The following is an 18,629-nucleotide window of genomic DNA, read 5'->3' as shown; positions in this document are numbered from 1 at the left end:
GCCAATAAAATAAGTTACGCTTGTAAACAAAGGTGTTTTGTTACTGGGAAGTCTTTAACTTTGTTGACAGTACACACAACATTACGCCTGTTTTCCAGGTCTTGAATTCCAAGAGTATGCAGGCGTTAGAAATCCCTATTTGCTCAGATTTGAGCAAACGCCTTCCTTTACGTTCCATAATACCAACTGTCCTCTTAATACACGATAAGATGTTTGAATTATTTATATTAGAACTATTGTGGATTAAACGATACTACAACTTTTGATTTACAGCTAAAGAAACCATTAAATTTTTCCAAGGATTTCTCACAAGATTTCAGGGAATTAAACTCGGACTGCGTATAAAAACCTTTTTATAGTTTAAATTCGCAATTCAAAAAAGTTAGGACTCTTTTAACAAAACAAAAAGTGTTCCTTCTTAGAACAGTTTGACTCACGGAGTCATAGCCGTCTTGGCGTGCGTCCAAAGTATAAAAAAATTAAATAAACCGGTTTAGAATATCACATCACTTCTTTAGTTTTGAAATAAAACTGTACTATACGTAACTTACATCTTTTTTGCGTATACTACGTTTATTTTGGTCTTTTTTTCGGTTGTCGGGCAATTCTAAATTAGTTCGTTAACGTTTTTTGTTGGCGTTCTGATTTAAAAAAATTTAAATCTTAGGGAATGCATATTAAAGTAGACACAAAAGTAAATTTCAATTGACATGACGAAGATTGATTTTTATACCCTAGACAATAACACCAATTAGCTGGTTTCAAGTAAAGGAACTCCCTATATCATCAGTCGTATAAATTAACTTCGGAAGCACTATCCAGAACACCAAAAACAGATCATTTAGAAAAATTCGTTACAGTTGACGAAATATTATTTGCACCCATTCGTTTTACCTCTTTATCTTTCGAGTACAATAGGACAAAAAAATGAGCCGTCTCGGTAACACGTGCCATCTGTATAGTGCAGACAACTAGTTTAAATACTTTAACGCATTGGCACTTGCTTCTAAACTTCATAATCTCTATGCGTAAATAACTTGTTGAATTAGTAAGAAAAGAGTCGCTACTCGGTTTTTTAAGGAGTACTTACAGTTTAAAAAAGTAAACGACCTTATAATTAAATAAATAATTCAAAAATAGAATTCAGGATAAGCATTAGCGTGCCCATGACTCGTACGATGGACCAAGATCATTAAGGCTGCCTTTCCACCAGAGATGTGCGAATGTGTCCAGGGAAGTACTGCCGCCAAGCAGTAATGTTAGCATTCTCCGTTCCGGTTTTTGAAAGGTGCTGGTGAATTTACAGGCACATGGGATTTGTCAACTTATGTCTCAGGGTGACGGGCGCAGTGGCAGTACCCTTCAAATTTTTGCGATTGAAAGCTCTGAGCGACGTTGCAACAGTAGTGGACAGACGTGCAGCTTACCACCAGACGCACCACTTATTTGTCCCGGCACTTGAATCTATATAAAAAATTGGAAATACTGCTTATTTTTTTAAACGTTACAACGTTGTGCTTTTTTTAAAAAAAAGCGTGCTTTTCTATAGGCTTTTCTTTTTAGTTTGAAGCTTACAAAATAGTTTAGGAAAACGTTTAAGTGCTTTTAAACTTGTATGTTACAAAAAGCTTGCAACGTTGTGTTGATAGCGAAAAGCAAGAGTACACCACTAAAGGCTTTAAGATAAGTAAGCTTACTTGTAAAACACGAGTTTTGTATTTATTTATAAAATTATTATTCAGATTGACGAATTAATTTTTGTAGGAAACAGATACATAGGCATGTTGTTAACGCTTACACTTAAGTTGAAAAGCGTGCATATGTGCTTATTTGAATAAGCAAATTTTTACTTTACTAAGTGCTTTTCGTTTAAATCTGTAACTGTGATACACTTCGGGCCCCCGAGGTCATCTTTGGAAAAAATGTAGACAGAGACTACGACTTTGCTGGCAAAACAGTCAATCCCATACAAGGTGTACAATAATTATAATACTTACATATTTAAATTCCATACATTTATCACCGAACAAAGAAATAAGACTATAATTTGTACAATAAATAAAAAATTAGTCTATAGATCACGTGTACGATGCTCAGCGGTAATACGGTACCTTATTACCTACCGGCGCAGGCGCACGTCTTCCGGTCATTGTGTGCCAGTTCCTGTCACTGTCCCCAGCCGTGCGATGACAAACGCCTATAATTATTGCGAAGGAATGTGGTTGCCTTTAAGGTTTATTATATCTTGGTTTAGCAGCGCTCACTATGCTAAGGAGGGTACACGACTAGCCTAAAACCATAGATAACTTGGGTATTATTTTTTTATCAAAGCTTTGTGTTAGCGAACCGTGACATTAATTTATTTTATTTTGTTAGTTTTATCGAAATAATAAATAAATCTATATCGTCATCATCAAATCAACGGAACGCTAACGACAAACATCTTTGACTAGACGTGGTTTTGTTTTGATTTATAGTGAAATACCTTATAATATAATTTATAACAGTCACTCTTAAAAAAAAATCTTACGTATGGAGTAATTCGAGTTCCACAGAAATACACGAATTGAACGAAAAATTTCTGTTCCGGTCAAATGTCACTTCGAATATTCATTTTATATGTACATAAGATGCGGAGCCATGTGAGATACTCGTCATTTTCCATCAGATGAGTTGGAAGTCAAATGCGCATTTAACCGACTTGAAACGACAAAAAGGAGGTTCTCAATTCGCCTTGTTTTTTTGTATGTATGTTACGCGATTATTTCAGCATTTATGAACCAAATTTGATGATCCTTTTTTGTTGGTCCCATTTAAATTTAAAGAAAATATTCCATTTGTAAGGGTGACAAACTTGGGGATGAATTTCGCGCACTTTCCGGTAACCAATTTCTATAAAATTTTGCAAATAGATGTGATTCCTCGAATTTTTGAGGTCGGTCTTTTTTTATAATTCTAAAAAACAATTGATAGAATAGTCAACTTCACTAAATCGCGAATAGCTCCGAAAATTGGAGTTAAGAAAATAGCGCAAAACATTTTTTTTTATTTTTATAACTTAAAAGGCGTAATAACGACCATTTCTGTTTATATGGCGAACGGCTATGGAGTAGAATTCCCTGCCTGCTTGTTCCCTGAACGGTATAACCTGGGCGCTTTCAAGGCGAGAATGAATAGGGATTAGTTAGTGTACATGCTCCATCATCGTCTTCACCGTCACTTTTCATCAGGTGAGATGGAAGCATTAATTTTTTAACAAAAAAGAAAAAATCATGATAAAAAGATATGTTATTGAAATAAATAAATATAAAATCTTGTTGACTTCGCAGGTCTCATACTACTATCACTACATTTAATTTTGTAAAACACGCAGGCAAAAGCAAATGCCTTAATTTGTTAATTAATGCTACAAAACAACCACTAGAGCTTTTTACTTTTTAAGGAACACGTGAAGATAGCCTGTTTTAACTTTACGTGTTGGTGCTAGCCTAAAGACCATAAATCACTTTGTCTATTTCAAAGTTGGAATGAATTTTAATATATAAATAATCAACAGTGCAGACAGAAAAAAATGGTAATGGAACCTACACAGTACACAAATCGCTTTTGGCCCCTGTCACCTCGATTATGGCGTAGAAGTCAAGAATACTCAAAAGTCGTCTTCGAACCGCGACGACCCGACAAAAGATACGACCATAACACGACTCCGGACTTGCTACGGCAAAATTCGAAAGATTTGGAACATTTGAACGTAGAAGAGAAGCTTAAAAAACCACCGTTGAAAAAGAACGATGACGTCATAGTGAAACTGAGGACAAAGAAAGGTCGAGAGGCGAGGCCGAATAGTCTACATGTGTTACTCTGCCCGTCGAGTTCAGGGCATTACAGCAGTGACACTTGGCGTTACACCAGAGTCAGATCTAGAAGGTTTGTTTTTTATTTATATTCTTTACAAATATATATACATTGTTCTTAAAAATGTGTGGAATGGGATCTTTCCGGAAGTGTTTTCTTTATCTATCTATGACTTTATCTGCCGCTGTACTCCAGTGCGCTGTGCGCAGCGTTCGCTTGGATCGCTGCGTATCCAGTACGACTACGCCCAAGGGGGGGCTGTCACTGTTTTGCAGAGCATTTACCGTGTTTGCCTAAGCGTGTGTCGGTAACTTTAATGCTGTGTTGTGGAAAAAGAAGGCATAGCTTTTGACCAGAATACGTGGTAGCACTAACAGTCTCCTGATTGACGGTAGCCTTAAGAAGTGCTCAATAATTCAACACTTAATTAAAAATACATTGCCCATTGAAAAATATGTACATTAACGTAGTCATAAGTGGAATACCAACAAACTGTGCGTCTAGTTGTCTGAATAATAACATTTTATTATTATTATGTCATGGGGTTCTTGAAAAAGTAGACAGATCTCTGAAAGGCCGACAACTATGGGCGACGATGATCACCTAGCATTAAGCGACTCGTCTGTTAGTTTGCTCTCTAAAAATAGTACTTCACTGATTGTCAAGTCGCGCAATATTTTCAGAAACGCTATGTTGGCTACAATAGTAGTTAATACCACTACGCCAACTCTTAAAGATAGTTTCTGTTTATTATTTATAATTTATGAACGATCAATGTGAGATAGAACAAGCACATAACGCATTTCAAAAGTTGAGTCGTCTCATAGAGTCCCAATGAAAGACTTTACATATTTCACATTAATTACATATTTCAGACCCAAGAGTGGGCACTCTTGGGTCTGAAATATGTAATTAAATTTAGTAAATTCCGCGTAGTTGACCGCTGTGAACTAGTCGTGTGATCCACGGGCAAGAAGCGGTACATTTTAATATACATTGGGCGTTTAGCGCTTTTTCCATTGTAGTTTGCTGGGTCTTAGGAGTTTTAATTAATCCCCTTAGACCCTTATCCTCGAATATATTTTATTCCCCTAAAGTTCTTTTACAGTACCATTATCTGCCAAGTTATGGCCATTCTTTTTGTGACACCTGTAAAATGGGCGATAGTTTATTAATCCGTTAATTAGTTGCTCAATTAAAAGTGAGCGATTGGAAGACTTTACTATTATATCCTTTTAAAATACAAGGAGCTACTACTAAAGTAGCAGTAGAACTCCTTGTGAAAGAGTTCATCCAGGAAAGTACTGCCACCTTACTTATTTCTACCGCTAAGCAGTAATGTGATCATTAACTGCGTTCCGGTTTTGAAAGGTAAGTGTGCTGGTACAATTACAGGCACATGGGACTTGTCAACTTATGTCTCAGGGTGACAGGCGCAGTGGCCTTTACGATCCAAAGCTCTGAACGGCACAGCAACTGCTATGGACAGGCTTAACACCAGGCGCACGACTAGTTCGTCCCGTCACTTGATATCATAAAAAAACAAGATTGTTTTATGATTGCGCATGGTCGGGAATGTTGCACAAACCTTTCACAATAACTAAGGGCGTTGGCCAGATAAAACGGGGTGTCACCATGCCGCCTACTCACCACCCACACGATATACGTATGATGCGCACAGGGCCGTCGACATTCGGTTTTATGACCTCCTAATGATGTATTGACTAATCAGCATAGAAGTGATCGAATTATAAATAAATTGCCTTTATTAGCTAGCTACGAATGTAAATGAATTTTAGCCCATATCATTGAATCTTGTGGTGACCGCTAGTGGAAGTGTTTTATCTGGTTGTTAGGGACAAGTTTTCGACCCAGTTTTAAGCCCTATGTGAGATTTTATTTGAATAGGATTAAAAATTAATAGAGATCGCTGATCTGTGACATAAGCGTGTAGCTTTAATTGAGTGCTCTATTCTGAATATACTTTATAATATTCTTTTGATTTTTTTTTCTTTAAGGATTCTTTGCTGTGGGGGTTCTTTTTCCCTGTGCATGATCCTGGCTTTAGTGATGTAATTTTATCGTGCAGCGGGGACGAAGGCACACATTACAGAAGTCCAATAAATTTCGAAATTCGAGCCCTCACTGCATCGAGTATACAACCAGAAATAGAGACAAACTGTCATTTACTTTGTTTGAAAACTACTCTGCCATGTCATTACTGTGACAACTGGGCTCCGATTGGCCAGCCCGAATTCGAAACAATTGACGGGTGTCGTCAATTGTTCAACTTCAACCAGTTTAACTTGAGCTTTGCTTTATAATTGACGAAAATTGAAAAATTTAATAAATATTTAATTACCGATGAAATGTGATTCCGTTTCTTTTGTAATTAGATGTTTTGCTGTTTTTCCTACACCACCGAATGGAACAGCCCCCTACAGTTAAAGATATTACTTTTATTACAATAAATACTAATATTACTAATAGATTAATATTTTTGGAATATATGGAGACGTACACAGGTCAGTTGTTGGCGCTGTACTATTTCAGGTTTCTAATTTGTGATTTCAACGTAAATGAGAGTTGATATTCAAAAGTGATATCAGTAACATTTGACTGATGAGTTGCCAGGGATGGATAGCCCTTATTTCGTCTTTATATCTGGTTATATACTCGATGCCTCACTGATATCGTAACTTGTAAATTATCATTTCTATGAAAGGACTTCACCCGAATATTCTATATATTACACATCAGCTATACACCAATTTTTCGGTCTCAAACTACATTACTTTTTGTACTATGAGTACCATTGTTTTTTCAGTATACCCACTGAGTAGATATTTGCTACGTATTGCAGTACGCTTTTCATAAAATATCAGAGACCACAATGGGAAAAGGAGCAACTGTGCATATGACTTTTTTGTATATTAACTACCTCAATAATATTAATAATGATTAAGTATCTATTCTTATTCCTCTATTTATTAACCGACTTCTAAAAAGGAGGAAGTTCTCAATTCGACTGTATTTTTTAATTTTCTTTTATGCATATATGTTACGCGATAACTCCGGCACTTGTTAACCGATTTTGATGATTCTTTTTTTGTTGGAAAGAGGGTAACTCAGTATTGGTACCGTTTAAATTTGAGGAAAATATTCCACCTCTAAGGGTAGCAAACTAGGAGATGAATTATGGCCTCGCACACTTTCCGATAACCGATTTCAATTAAACTTGGCAAATTGTAATTCCACGAACTTTTGAGGTCGGTTTTTTGTTTATAAAACAGTTATGCACATGCCATTTGTTAATGCCGGCTGGTCGACGTCCAGGTATAGCGTATCCCGCAACATAAGCACACCCCGTAATCTAAACCCGACCACGCACCGAGGCCGACCCCATCGTAATCGTAAGCGGGTTACACAGGGCTAATACATGTCGCACATGACAACTAACATAGTGTTATCTCAAAATGGCTTTAATTTATATTAATATTACGTTTAGTGTCAAACTGGCAGTGTTGTCCTGCCACTTTGAAATTAAATCGTATAAGAATGACACATCAATAGAGCGAAATTTTGGAGATAAATTATTAATTTCGCAATTTTTGAGATGATACTATGCTAGTTGTCGAGTGCGATATGTAATCTTTGATTATATGCTTTTATGTTCATATACCTACTTTTATATTTTGATTCCTCTAAGCATTTCTGTAACTCACAGTCCCGTGAAGTTTATCATCGGTTTTAACTTGTCCATTTTATCACGTCATCTTCTAGACTCTGGATAAAATGGACGAGTCTCTAGAATCTAGAGGCCTGACTTCGTCGACCGCAATTAGACACATTACATGACAAATCCGTCTCGGCTTGCATCATCACCTCGTTATGTCGTATTTCAGTTTTGTAACATAATATTTGTAATTCCCTACGGGCATGGTATTATCGATTTAAGTTTATTTATTTCTTATAAAACTATTGGTGAAAAGAGTCTCGGTACTGCCTTGGTAACAAATAATAGCAACAACCTAGTTCTATTTTTAAAGTATGTTAAAGAAAACAAAAGTGATACTTAAATAGAATGTATTATTATTACCATAGCAAATAATGTATCTGTATAATGTATACGTCAAAAGAGTATCATAAAAATACATACAAACATTTCACTTTTTAATCTGTCAAAACAAGTTTAAACGCGTTTTGATGACGAATTGTTCTCTAAAGTTCTATTGAATCTTATCTTATGTATATTCCCTTGTTCGGTATTATACGCAGATGCAATATTGATGTTATAATGCTTTGCTTTCCGAATTCTGTGAGAGTTTGCAAGCTCTGTGATATTTACGTAGTTTAAAGCCATCGTGGATTTCCTTCGCCATTTCTTTACTTTCTTTATTTTTTTAGTTAGTCTGTTAGCGACCTCTTCTGAAATCTTTGTGAAATTAGCATTTTCCAAGCTTTGTATTGAAATTGGTTTAGTAAGATTCTGTTTAGATATTGTTTCGAGGATCGAAATTAAATACTGCGTTAGATTTAAAATAAATGTCATATTATCAAAACCTATGAGACTAAGATGCGTTTTGAAATCGTTGGTTTTATTTACCTCTTCTGTAAAATGTTTCGCTGTTGTTGTATTCTGTTCTATAGGTTCCAATGGACCCATTATGTCGTCTGATCTTACATCTTCCACATCACTTGTTACGTTGTAGTAAATGAAAAACAATCCTATAGTTACAAGCAGATATGAAAACATTATTGGCCGAGGTTTCCTTGTAAGACGTAGGGAATTATAGTCTCTTAGTTGTTTACATCGTAAACGACGCGTTAATACACTATAGTAATTTATTTTCTCTTTGCGAGATACCATGTCTCGTGATAAGTTTGAAATTTTTTAATAAAACTCTGGTGTCTCCGTTACAAATTCTATAAATTTTTCCACCGCACTCACAGTTTGATCTATTAATGTAGACATAAAGCTAAGAAAATTAACACAAATGTAATTGTAAAAGTGATGAAAATTGCTTATTAGGATTAGGCACGGCTTTAAAGACTTGTCCGCCATTTTCGTGGAAAATGCAATTTGTCACTGCTTGAAATGTGACAAAATATAAAATCTAATTTATTTTTTTCCATCCTCTAAGAATTTATTGTTCTAAAAAATGTCAAAGAAGATTTTTGGAATTACAGTTTGTGTATTTCTAGAAGTTGTGGTTTTTATCTTTTTCTTCCTTGAAAGACCGTGCAGCTTCGTCTCTTATAGTTCATTATGAGTTCATTTCATGTTAAATAGCCGAAGTCAAGTCTTTAGTTTTTGAAATCTGAATAGTTTTTTTTTCATTATACCAAGTAATGGGACGAACAAGTCGCGCGGCCGGTGGTAAGCGACACGCCTGTCCATAACAGTTGTCCAATACTTTAAATCGCAAAGATCTGAGGGGCACTGCCATAGCGCCCGTCACTCTGAGACAAAAGTTGACAAGTCCAATGTGCCTGTAATTTCACCAGTATCCTTACCCTTCATAACCGTAACACAGTAATGCTCCCATTACTGCTTGGCGGCGGAAATGGGTAAGGTGGCTTACTTCCCTGGACGAACTCTTTCATAAGGAGCTCTACTGCTGCTTTTTTGTTCTTGGCATTTTAGGGTCAGCGTTTCAGTCACTTAAAAGGATTTTTGTCCCTAAAACATGGAAATTTATAACATAAAAATGATATTTGGAAACGGGATTAGAAAGGGATCATGCGAGGAAGTATGAGATGTAAATTAATTAGAGAAGTGCTAAACGAAATAACGTCGCTTTTAACGGAATCCTCAAAATAATGCAGTGTTTTTTTCAAAATTCTGGTACCGACCGGATAGCTAGTAACGACATTGTTACGACAATTGCTACGATTTGATCACTCCAATTCCGTGAGTGTTCCAAAATAACGAATAAGGGATAAGTTCAAAAAATGGGATGGGATCCAGGTATTGGGATACGCTGTTAAATAGCAGCTTTATTTCACCCGTCTTGAGGACCGGCTACACGGTGGAACTTCATCCCGAGTCAATTTGCCCAAGACAGTTATGCATTAGTTTTATATTGTGATTTGCGTATGTGTTGCCCCAACAATGTAAATTGTTTTATTTACTTATTTCGTCGTCGTTATGGCGTCGTTAAATCGCTGCGCAATTTTGGTATCCAAAATTTAGCAGGTACTCTGTAGTACTAAAAGAGAAATATCTTCATATAAAAGTTACGTTCAATGTTAGATATTTTATTCTTCAATAACTCGTTTCAGACTTTTATTTTAGCTTGTTTTCATTATTCTATATGATCGGACGAAGTACAGATTAGCTATAATTGTAAGTCAATGAGATTAGCACATTGTTTGTACAATATCCTTTTGCCGTATAAAATTGTCAAATACAATGCGATCTCTTTCATCGTCGTCCCACCTTTTTACCAACCTTTTCTCTGGTTCCTGGCCACCTACTTTGAACTTATTAATCGTTCTTAAATTCCTTTTCTTCTTCGTCACTTTTTTTCTTTCCATCGCCATTGTGTACAGAATTTCCGAAGCGAGCTCACGTGCTCAATTACACGTAAAATTTAAAAAAAATCAGGTAAATCAAGTAACCTAATTGCTTGTAAATTATTATATTTGTAGTACCATTGAAAATCATGTAACCGAACTGCTTATAAAGCATAGTATTTCTAGAAATTACAGGCCTATTTGGGGTAAGATCCTTTTTACCATGACCTGTATTTAATTTAAGTGGGTAGTGTTTGGACACGGTTGTATCTGTTTTTATATTATTATTTTGTTATAGCCTTTACGCCTTTACTTTACCTGTTCTTTTCCCTTCCTGTACTCTTTCTTTATTTCTACAATAAAATTAATGTGGACCGAGTCTTGTAGTTAATTACGCGAGGCCCGCGTGACAACTTTACACGATCGCTAGCGACAACAACTGTCACAGTAAGCTCGTGGCAGAAGTACAGATATTGAAACAAACGCTTGATTCATTTGCGCTAGTTGATACACGGTGAAACTCAACCATGTAGACGGGCCTTTAGACATATCACTAACGTTAGAAGGCTGCGACTCTACGACTACCATTAATATGACTCAACTCCCAGGATATTCGAGTCTAAAATACCGTCACGCGCTGAATATTAAAACCGAACGGTTTATTATAAATGTATTCATGCATTATTGATTGAGTGCATTGACCTGTCAATTAGTGCTGTTCTTAGTATCGTTCACTGGTCTCACATCAGACTATATATTATACTTTTTATCCGACGTAAAAAATAGGAGGTTCTGAATTCGACTATATTTTTTTGTATGTATGTTACGCGATAACTCCGGTAAAATTTGTGAACCGATTTTGATGATTCTTTTTTGTTGGAAAGAGGGTAAATTTGAAGAATATATATATATATATTCCACCTCTACGAATGACAAACTAGGGGATGAATCCGGTTTCGCGCACTTTCAGGTAACCAATTTCAACAAAACTTGGCAAACAGATGTAATTCCACGAACTTTTGAAGTCGGTTTTTGTAATACTTTGTAATACTGATTTTACTGCAATTTGCAAATGTTACTTAATGTATTTGTTAGGTTTTCTAATATACTAAGAGGGAGTGAACCCGGTGATTTGTAACACATGTCTCCAACCGAGTGTAGACTCCAGCTCTCATCAAAGAACTTGTTATTTTACGTATGATGTAACCTACTCATAGACCTTTTTAGGTTTTCGCGATTGTTACACATAGGAAATGAAACTATTTTTCCGGATTTAAATCGCGTATATTTATTTTTTTCAAACAAACCAAAGTAAAGGGCCCGCAAATAGACGCAGTTCAAATCGTAAATAATGCTTCCATTTCGTATAAAGCATTTTGTATGTGTAAGATACAATTTTTATGCACTCCCGGACGCGTAAATGTGTTTCGCACTTTGCATTTTTATTTTTAAACGGCTAGAGTACAAAACTGTTGTTATAATCGAAGATTTTTCCCTCGTTTTACAAATTTTATAAATGCATAATAGTTTTTGACCAATCAAACGTTTTTTAAGCTTAGGCCATTAAATGGTAGTAATATAATTAGCACTCAACCCGCATTCCTCATTCATTACACATTTAATGACTCTGAATAAATAAATAAATATGAATACCGTAAAGTGAAATAATAACAACTAAAATAATATAGAACGAACAGGGGCGACGTACAGTGTTCATAACCCCGACAAATTAACGTTGTCATTAACCTCCTAAGATCCCATGTAATCAAAATGTACATAATGTATGAAGTGATTCAGACCAAGACCACCATTCCTATGATAAAGTAAACGTTCAGTGTGCATTATAATGAAAATGTCGCATTCAAGAGCGCTATATTCATTCTACTATGACCATAGGATATCTAGAAACATACTTTAAAAAACCCCATTTTGCGTTTTTAGTCATTTTAATGTCCTTCGGACGTTAAGCGCTTTCCCTGCTATAGTTTGCTGAAATCTGGAGATTCACGTGGCTATTGTGTGAACAGAAATAAAATACAATAGTATAAAACCTTTATAGGTACGATATTCATTTTCTGTTTCGCAAACAATTACAGCACTATTTATCTCATTGTGCAGTGAGAGGTACATTACCGCGAGGGCCCCCCTGTCTCCCCCCTTTAACGGACAGTTTGATCATTCTCGTCGGACAACCGCAGGGAGGACTACCCCTAGTATTATATTGTGGTTTCATTGCAGTATAACAACTTAACTAGTTCAAAGCGGCCAAGGAATGTTTGCTTCGTTTATGCTATTTTTATAATTAAAAATAAAACTATAGTTACATAGTTTAACTACCTTCGTGGCCAAACGTTTACCACGCTGGTCTGCCACGCAGAGGTCCCGGGTTCGATTACCGGGCCGGGAGTATACCACTGAGGAACCACGGCCGTACGTATTAGTTTTGAAATTGTAGCTGTTATTATTATACACTTAAACTTTTTTGAAATTCAAGATTATTGTAAGCGTTTTATTCTGTTAAAATGCATATAGTGTTCATAAGGTGAATGTGACATCAAGTCAAGATATTTTACTTTATTTTTTATCAAAATCAAATATATCTTTATTTCATTATATGTAAAGTTATGCAAATGTCAAGTCGCCATAATTAATTAAATTGTACTTATTTGTAAGGCCGGAATGTTCTCGAAACTCTTAGGGTTTCCCTTTTTAAATAAACATTTGTTCGCATTTATTGTTTACAATATTTATTTCAAATATCATAGATATAAACAAACGAGTCACTACCAAGGATTTTTGTCATTCAATACGCAGACGTCGGGGATAGTGCAATTATGCGTAACTAGCATTTGATTATGAGTCTCCATTTCGGTAATTTTGTCGCCAAATCTATTCCGCGTAAATGTCGTGGCAACCAAATTAGCGAGATTTACGGAAATCTATTGTTATCAGTCCGTAGACAACATAACTAAATGCTTACTGTGCAAAAGTGAAAGTCGTAGCCAATTTCAATAATAACAAAGTAATAATGTTAAATCCCTCTCCAGTGAAATTCGGTTTGGTGAAAATGCGCGCCTTTTACCATTAACTACATCCCCGACGAGATGATGTATAATAAAAAGACTTTAATACTAAAAGATTTATACAAAGTTTACCTCGTAACCGACTAAATTAAAAAATAAAATAAAAATAATAAAATAGTATATGTCAACCGGATTTTTATAGAACTGTCGGCGACTACCAGTTTATTTTTATTCCTCGTTGTAATGTTATGTCTACCATTATTTCATAAATATACTGTGATGCTTAATGTAAGAATGTTAATTTCTTTAAATTTCTCTCTCAGTACTATTTATTATTCTTACATGTAGAAGATAGTAGCATTAGAGCTCCTTGTGAAAGAGTTCGTCCGGGGAAGTACTGCTACCTTACCTTTTTCTGCCGCCAATTAGTAATATGTGAAGTGTAAGGGTGTTTGTTAATTTATGTCTCAGGATGAAAGGCGCGATGGCAGTGCCTCTCAGATCTTTGCGATTTGAAGCTCTGTGTAACACTGCAACTGTTATGAACAGGCGTGTAGCTTACCGGAATCACACGATATTTGCATTTGGGCTCGTTCGGGTTCCGTTGCAACTTTAAACCGACCCCGGGTTCAGATACTACAAACCCCTTACCACAAGCACATGACTTGCTCCTTCCGTCACCTTGATATTATAAAAAAGATGAATTTATTTATTTATGTTGTACAACTTTCACTAACAATATTAATAAATTGAACGTGTACTAAGTCATAGTCAATAAAGACTGAGACGATCACTCCCGACCACAAAGCTTCGGGCAGTGACAGTCTCCAGGCAGTAATCAGTAGATGCCGAAATTTAGATTCAGAGTCAATGAACACGTCAAGATCTTTAGTCCAATTTATTGATTCTATCAAAGCTAGAGCGTGTCGTGGATATAACGACATCACTCATAAGGCTTCTTTCATAGACGTTTTCAATGATTCGCCAAATTATGTTTTTAAAATTAAACTTTTGCACTTTTGCATTATTTAAATATCGCAGAGGCTCTTTTAAGCCTCCCATTTAGATTTATTAACTTGGAATTTATTGTTAACCTTTTTATAAAAATAAATAAATGAAAGGCTAGAGTCCAAATGAAGCTAGAGTTGTGGCAGTAATGTATAGAGCCGACGTGGAAAGGAAAACTGGAAGACAAAGGCCAAGAAGAACGTTTTCAAATCAAATCGAGAATGTTCTTAAAGACTGAAGTGCGTAGTGAGAAGAATAATAATAGAAGTTTCTCAGGGTCGTGTAAAGTGACGATCAATACTATCTGCCTACTTTAATGGGAACCCAAAGGCGTGAATATAGGCATATGTGTTGCGCATTCGTACGTGAACTTGTCGTAGAACCTGTAAAAACCTTTTTTGCGTATATACTGCGCATTACTACATAGATGAAGTACATAATATCATCATCATGCCTGTCTATTTATCGGGTATGCAGAGAGTAGGAATATTCTCTTGCTTGGTTATTCTCCATTCGTATCAGTTCGCCTGGTCTCCGGGATTTTTCAAACATATTTTCGCGTACATTGTTACTCTTTGTACATGTTATTCCCTGAACACTATAACTTGAACCTTTTCAAGGCGAGAGTGAAGAGGCATTATTTCGGTGTGCTTGCTTCATTGTCACTTTCCATCAGGTGAGATAGAAGTCAAATGCGCACTTACATTTTTAATAAGAAATAAAGTAGCAAAAAATATGGCAAATCCTTTACATGCTCGTGCCCTTAGCGCTGTGGATTACTTGTAACGCATTAGTAAATTCAAACTGACTAATGGCGTTTCAAAATTAATCGTCAGTCGTTATTTGTTCTTTACAATTTGGAGCCATATCGATTCATCGATTCGTCGATTTGAATTTCTTACCGTATTCGAATTCACAAAGCCAATACGAAGTAAATCTATCTTACTGTTATCAAATAGGCTGTACTACCACCCCCATTAGGTAAACAACCCTTGCATCGATTGCACTCTGTGCATAGCAAATACTGCAACAGATTCCCGACCGCCATTCAGTCGTGTCATTCATGGAGTTAGATATGCCCAGCACTCAACTATATTATAAGTACTAAGGAGGTAAGAACTTGACATCGCTGTCTGTGGTTTTGACTACTGAACGTTGGCGCTACTTACTTCTTCACATATTTAACTTTTTGAAGGTTGGCACCATAAAGTCAACGATAATCTTTGTGCAGTGGCGTAGACAATGGGCCATCTTAGATACGGTTTTGTATACAATTTACCGTATAATGTGGTATTGTAAGTTTGCTAAAGACTTTCGAAACTTGACACCTTTTTGCAGCACAGTTTTAGAAACAAAAAGAAGTCTTGACAGATAAACAATAACCTGACCTCGTAGATTCTTTTTTAATAGCACTAGATTACTTTGAGCCAACGTCAAAGTAAAGGGTTAGGAAACAGGCGGGAGGAAAACCAAAAACAAAAAAAGGGAAGGTTTCCTGCCATCTCTACTAGAAAACAAAAAAACATTTGAAGCGATTTCCACTTTTGATGTACTATGAATATTGAAAACCTAAATGAAAAGTGAAACCAAAATTAAGAAAAGAAGTGAAATAGGCTGTATGAATTTATGCCAATTAAGTTAAAACTACAAAAAAAAAAGAAGGGAAAAAAGATCGAAAAACACTAGATTGGAAGGAATTAATTATAAATAAGCATTATGAAAATGTGTCATGCGTCCTTATGTATCCTATTGTCTATTATTTATTACATTTTATGCTTGAACTGGCGGTGTACTCACGTGCCCTCAATTTACACGAGGATACGCCGCGAAAATTGGCTACATTAGTCATCTTTGAGCGCGTCAGTGCCAACCGAACTAGGAGGCGACCACTTCGATGGTCGCCATTACAGAACACGTTCAGATAGACAGATTAGATTATTAATGATATTTGAGATTTAAAACTAGATATTATTCACTTTTCAAGTTTTTATTGAGTGTCACGATGTTTTACTACCATGATATTCAATTGTTTTTTTCGCTAACTACGTTTAGTTGCTATAGCGTCTGGCACTGTTTATTGGAAGACGTCTCGGTTCGAATCCGACCGAATCGAAGAAACTTTTTCTAAGTGTTCGATTATTGTTATTAATAGATATAAATAAATAATAAATATTTGACAACATCACATAGGTACGTTGCTTTAATCCCAAACTAAAGCACTTATGTTATGGAAATCGAAAACAACGACCTACTAACACCCACATCTGAGACAATATAGAAAAAAATGTTTTGTACATGGACCGGGCCGGGGATCGAATCCTCAGAGATGGTGACACCATGAAAACCGGTGTGCAAGCCACTCGACCACGTAGGTCGTCATAATATATTTATCGATATTGTTCAATTCAAAACCGATACTAATATTGAGAACAAACCAACGTTTCGGGATCTTTAGTCACAATTTACTCCTGGTTTGTTTTTGAAAGACAAATATTGCGTTCTAAGGTTTTCGCGATTGGCAATTTTTTTGAATCTCCTGTACTGTCAATTATAATTTCATAGACGCCATCTTAGAGGATGGAAAAAATAGTCTAAGGACGCCATTGACTTACAATATAGACGCGCTCTTTTTAGTTCTATGTCAAAATTCTATTGTCTATGGTACTCGCAACAGAACTGAACAAATTCTGTACACAGAACTATAATATTCAAACATGGCTCAACAACAGGCTCTCCCGCGTGCCCAGGACGCTAATTTAAGTTAAAACGTAAAAGCTAAGTAAATAGAGCGTATTTTGCAATGACAGTTAGACGCGCGCGATGAAATTCGTGTCGAATAAATGCGCCCTAAAGGTCTTGCAACCAGGTCATAAACTTTAATTTAAAATAATATTGGTTAAATTAAAAGCGGTATTTGGTACTTAGAGAATGGAAAAATATTTGATACCTCTATTATCTAAATTACCACTTCTATTCTATCTCTTTGTTTTTTTGGTTCTCTCTGCTTTCGTTTGACTTTGTTGTCATTATTGGTTGTGTTTCCTTATTTTATTTACTCGTAGAAAACGTAAATTATAGTATGCAATCATTACATAATTCTTAAAATCTCTTACCTATACTTTGGCTACACGGCAAAGCCTTGCAGCTTAAACAAGGTATTCGATTTTAAGAACGCTAATTATAAACTACTATTTTTCCAAACTAACCAGCGATTTGGGCTCTTTACAGGTTTCAGTCGCGGCAGATTGAGACGATAAAAACAAATATTAAGCGATTTTAGATCCGAAAAATATGACTTCATTTTTATGACTAAAGAAGCACATGAGTCGTCGTAATTATTTTTGCAATTTATAAATTGTAACTCTCTCATAAAAACAATATAATAAGTACCTACAGCTCTTGTGAGTGAAGTGACTCTTGTTTTATAACGAAAGTAAAATAATAAGTGCGCACAGCCCTTCTGAGAGGGAGTGAGACAGCTCGTTTCATCCCCTCGCATTTTCCTCCCTTCGTTACGAGGCTACCCTATGTTTTTTTATTCGATTCCGATAATGGCGAACGTATCGGCAAATATTTATGATATGACGCATTTAGTTGAACTGTGCCCTTTGTAACAAACATTTTAAGATGTACACAAAATTATATTGAACGCTATAGCTTTCATAATTAACACAGGAATATTCCTGTGTCTCCATCGTGACTGTTTTCAGTCGGAGTCTATATCTATGGTAAATTTACTTTAGCACTTCTAGCGGTCTGACTGTAAATGACAGGTTCAGCTATGACCCTGAGACGTATAAAGAGTCCGAAAGTTTAGTTAGTTTAAAAAACAAATATAATTATAGCCTTTATTGCTAATATATTTCTCAAATGTTACAATATAATTCATTAATAATAATCTCAGGACAGAGTTCTAAAAAAACCGACCTGAAAATTCATTCATCCCCTAGTTTGCCACCCTTATTCCACCGAATATTTTCTTCAAATTTAAATGGTACCTCTCTGAAGTACCCTCTTGCCAACACAAAAAAAATCATCAAAATCGGTTCACAAATGTAACTATCGCGTAACATACATACAATAAAAGACAGTCAAATTGACAACCTCCTCCTATTTTTAAGTCGATTAAATATACAGTATAATTCATTAAAAAATATTAAAATAACTAAAAATAATAGACATACATTTCCAATTGAAAACTAATAAATACTGAAATATCGAGTT

The 18,629-nt window shown here is 35.6% G+C and overlaps 1 protein-coding gene across 6 annotated transcripts in view; it reads left to right on the top strand.

The window, feature by feature from the left end:
- LOC113239789 (focal adhesion kinase 1) overlaps nt 1-18,629 on the top strand; it is a 73,321-nt gene that overhangs the window by 12,931 nt on the left and 41,761 nt on the right. For 5 of the 6 annotated variants that reach the window (XM_026476924.1, XM_026476925.1, XM_026476923.1 and 2 more), the window contains exon 1: nt 3,615-3,927. The exons of the other annotated variant lie outside the window; for it this stretch is intronic. The gene's annotated coding sequence lies outside the window, so the exon portion shown is untranslated. Of the gene's footprint in view, nt 1-3,614; nt 3,928-18,629 lie in introns of those variants that run through there. 6 annotated transcript variants of the gene reach the window in all.

This window comes from Hyposmocoma kahamanoa, unplaced genomic scaffold (genome assembly GCF_003589595.1).
Source record: "Hyposmocoma kahamanoa isolate Upper Pololo Valley unplaced genomic scaffold, ASM358959v1 116, whole genome shotgun sequence".
Classification (NCBI taxonomy): Eukaryota; Metazoa; Arthropoda; class Insecta; order Lepidoptera; family Cosmopterigidae; genus Hyposmocoma; species Hyposmocoma kahamanoa.
The sequence above is the reverse complement of the archived record's forward strand: the minus strand, read 5'-3'. Positions and strand labels throughout refer to the sequence as shown.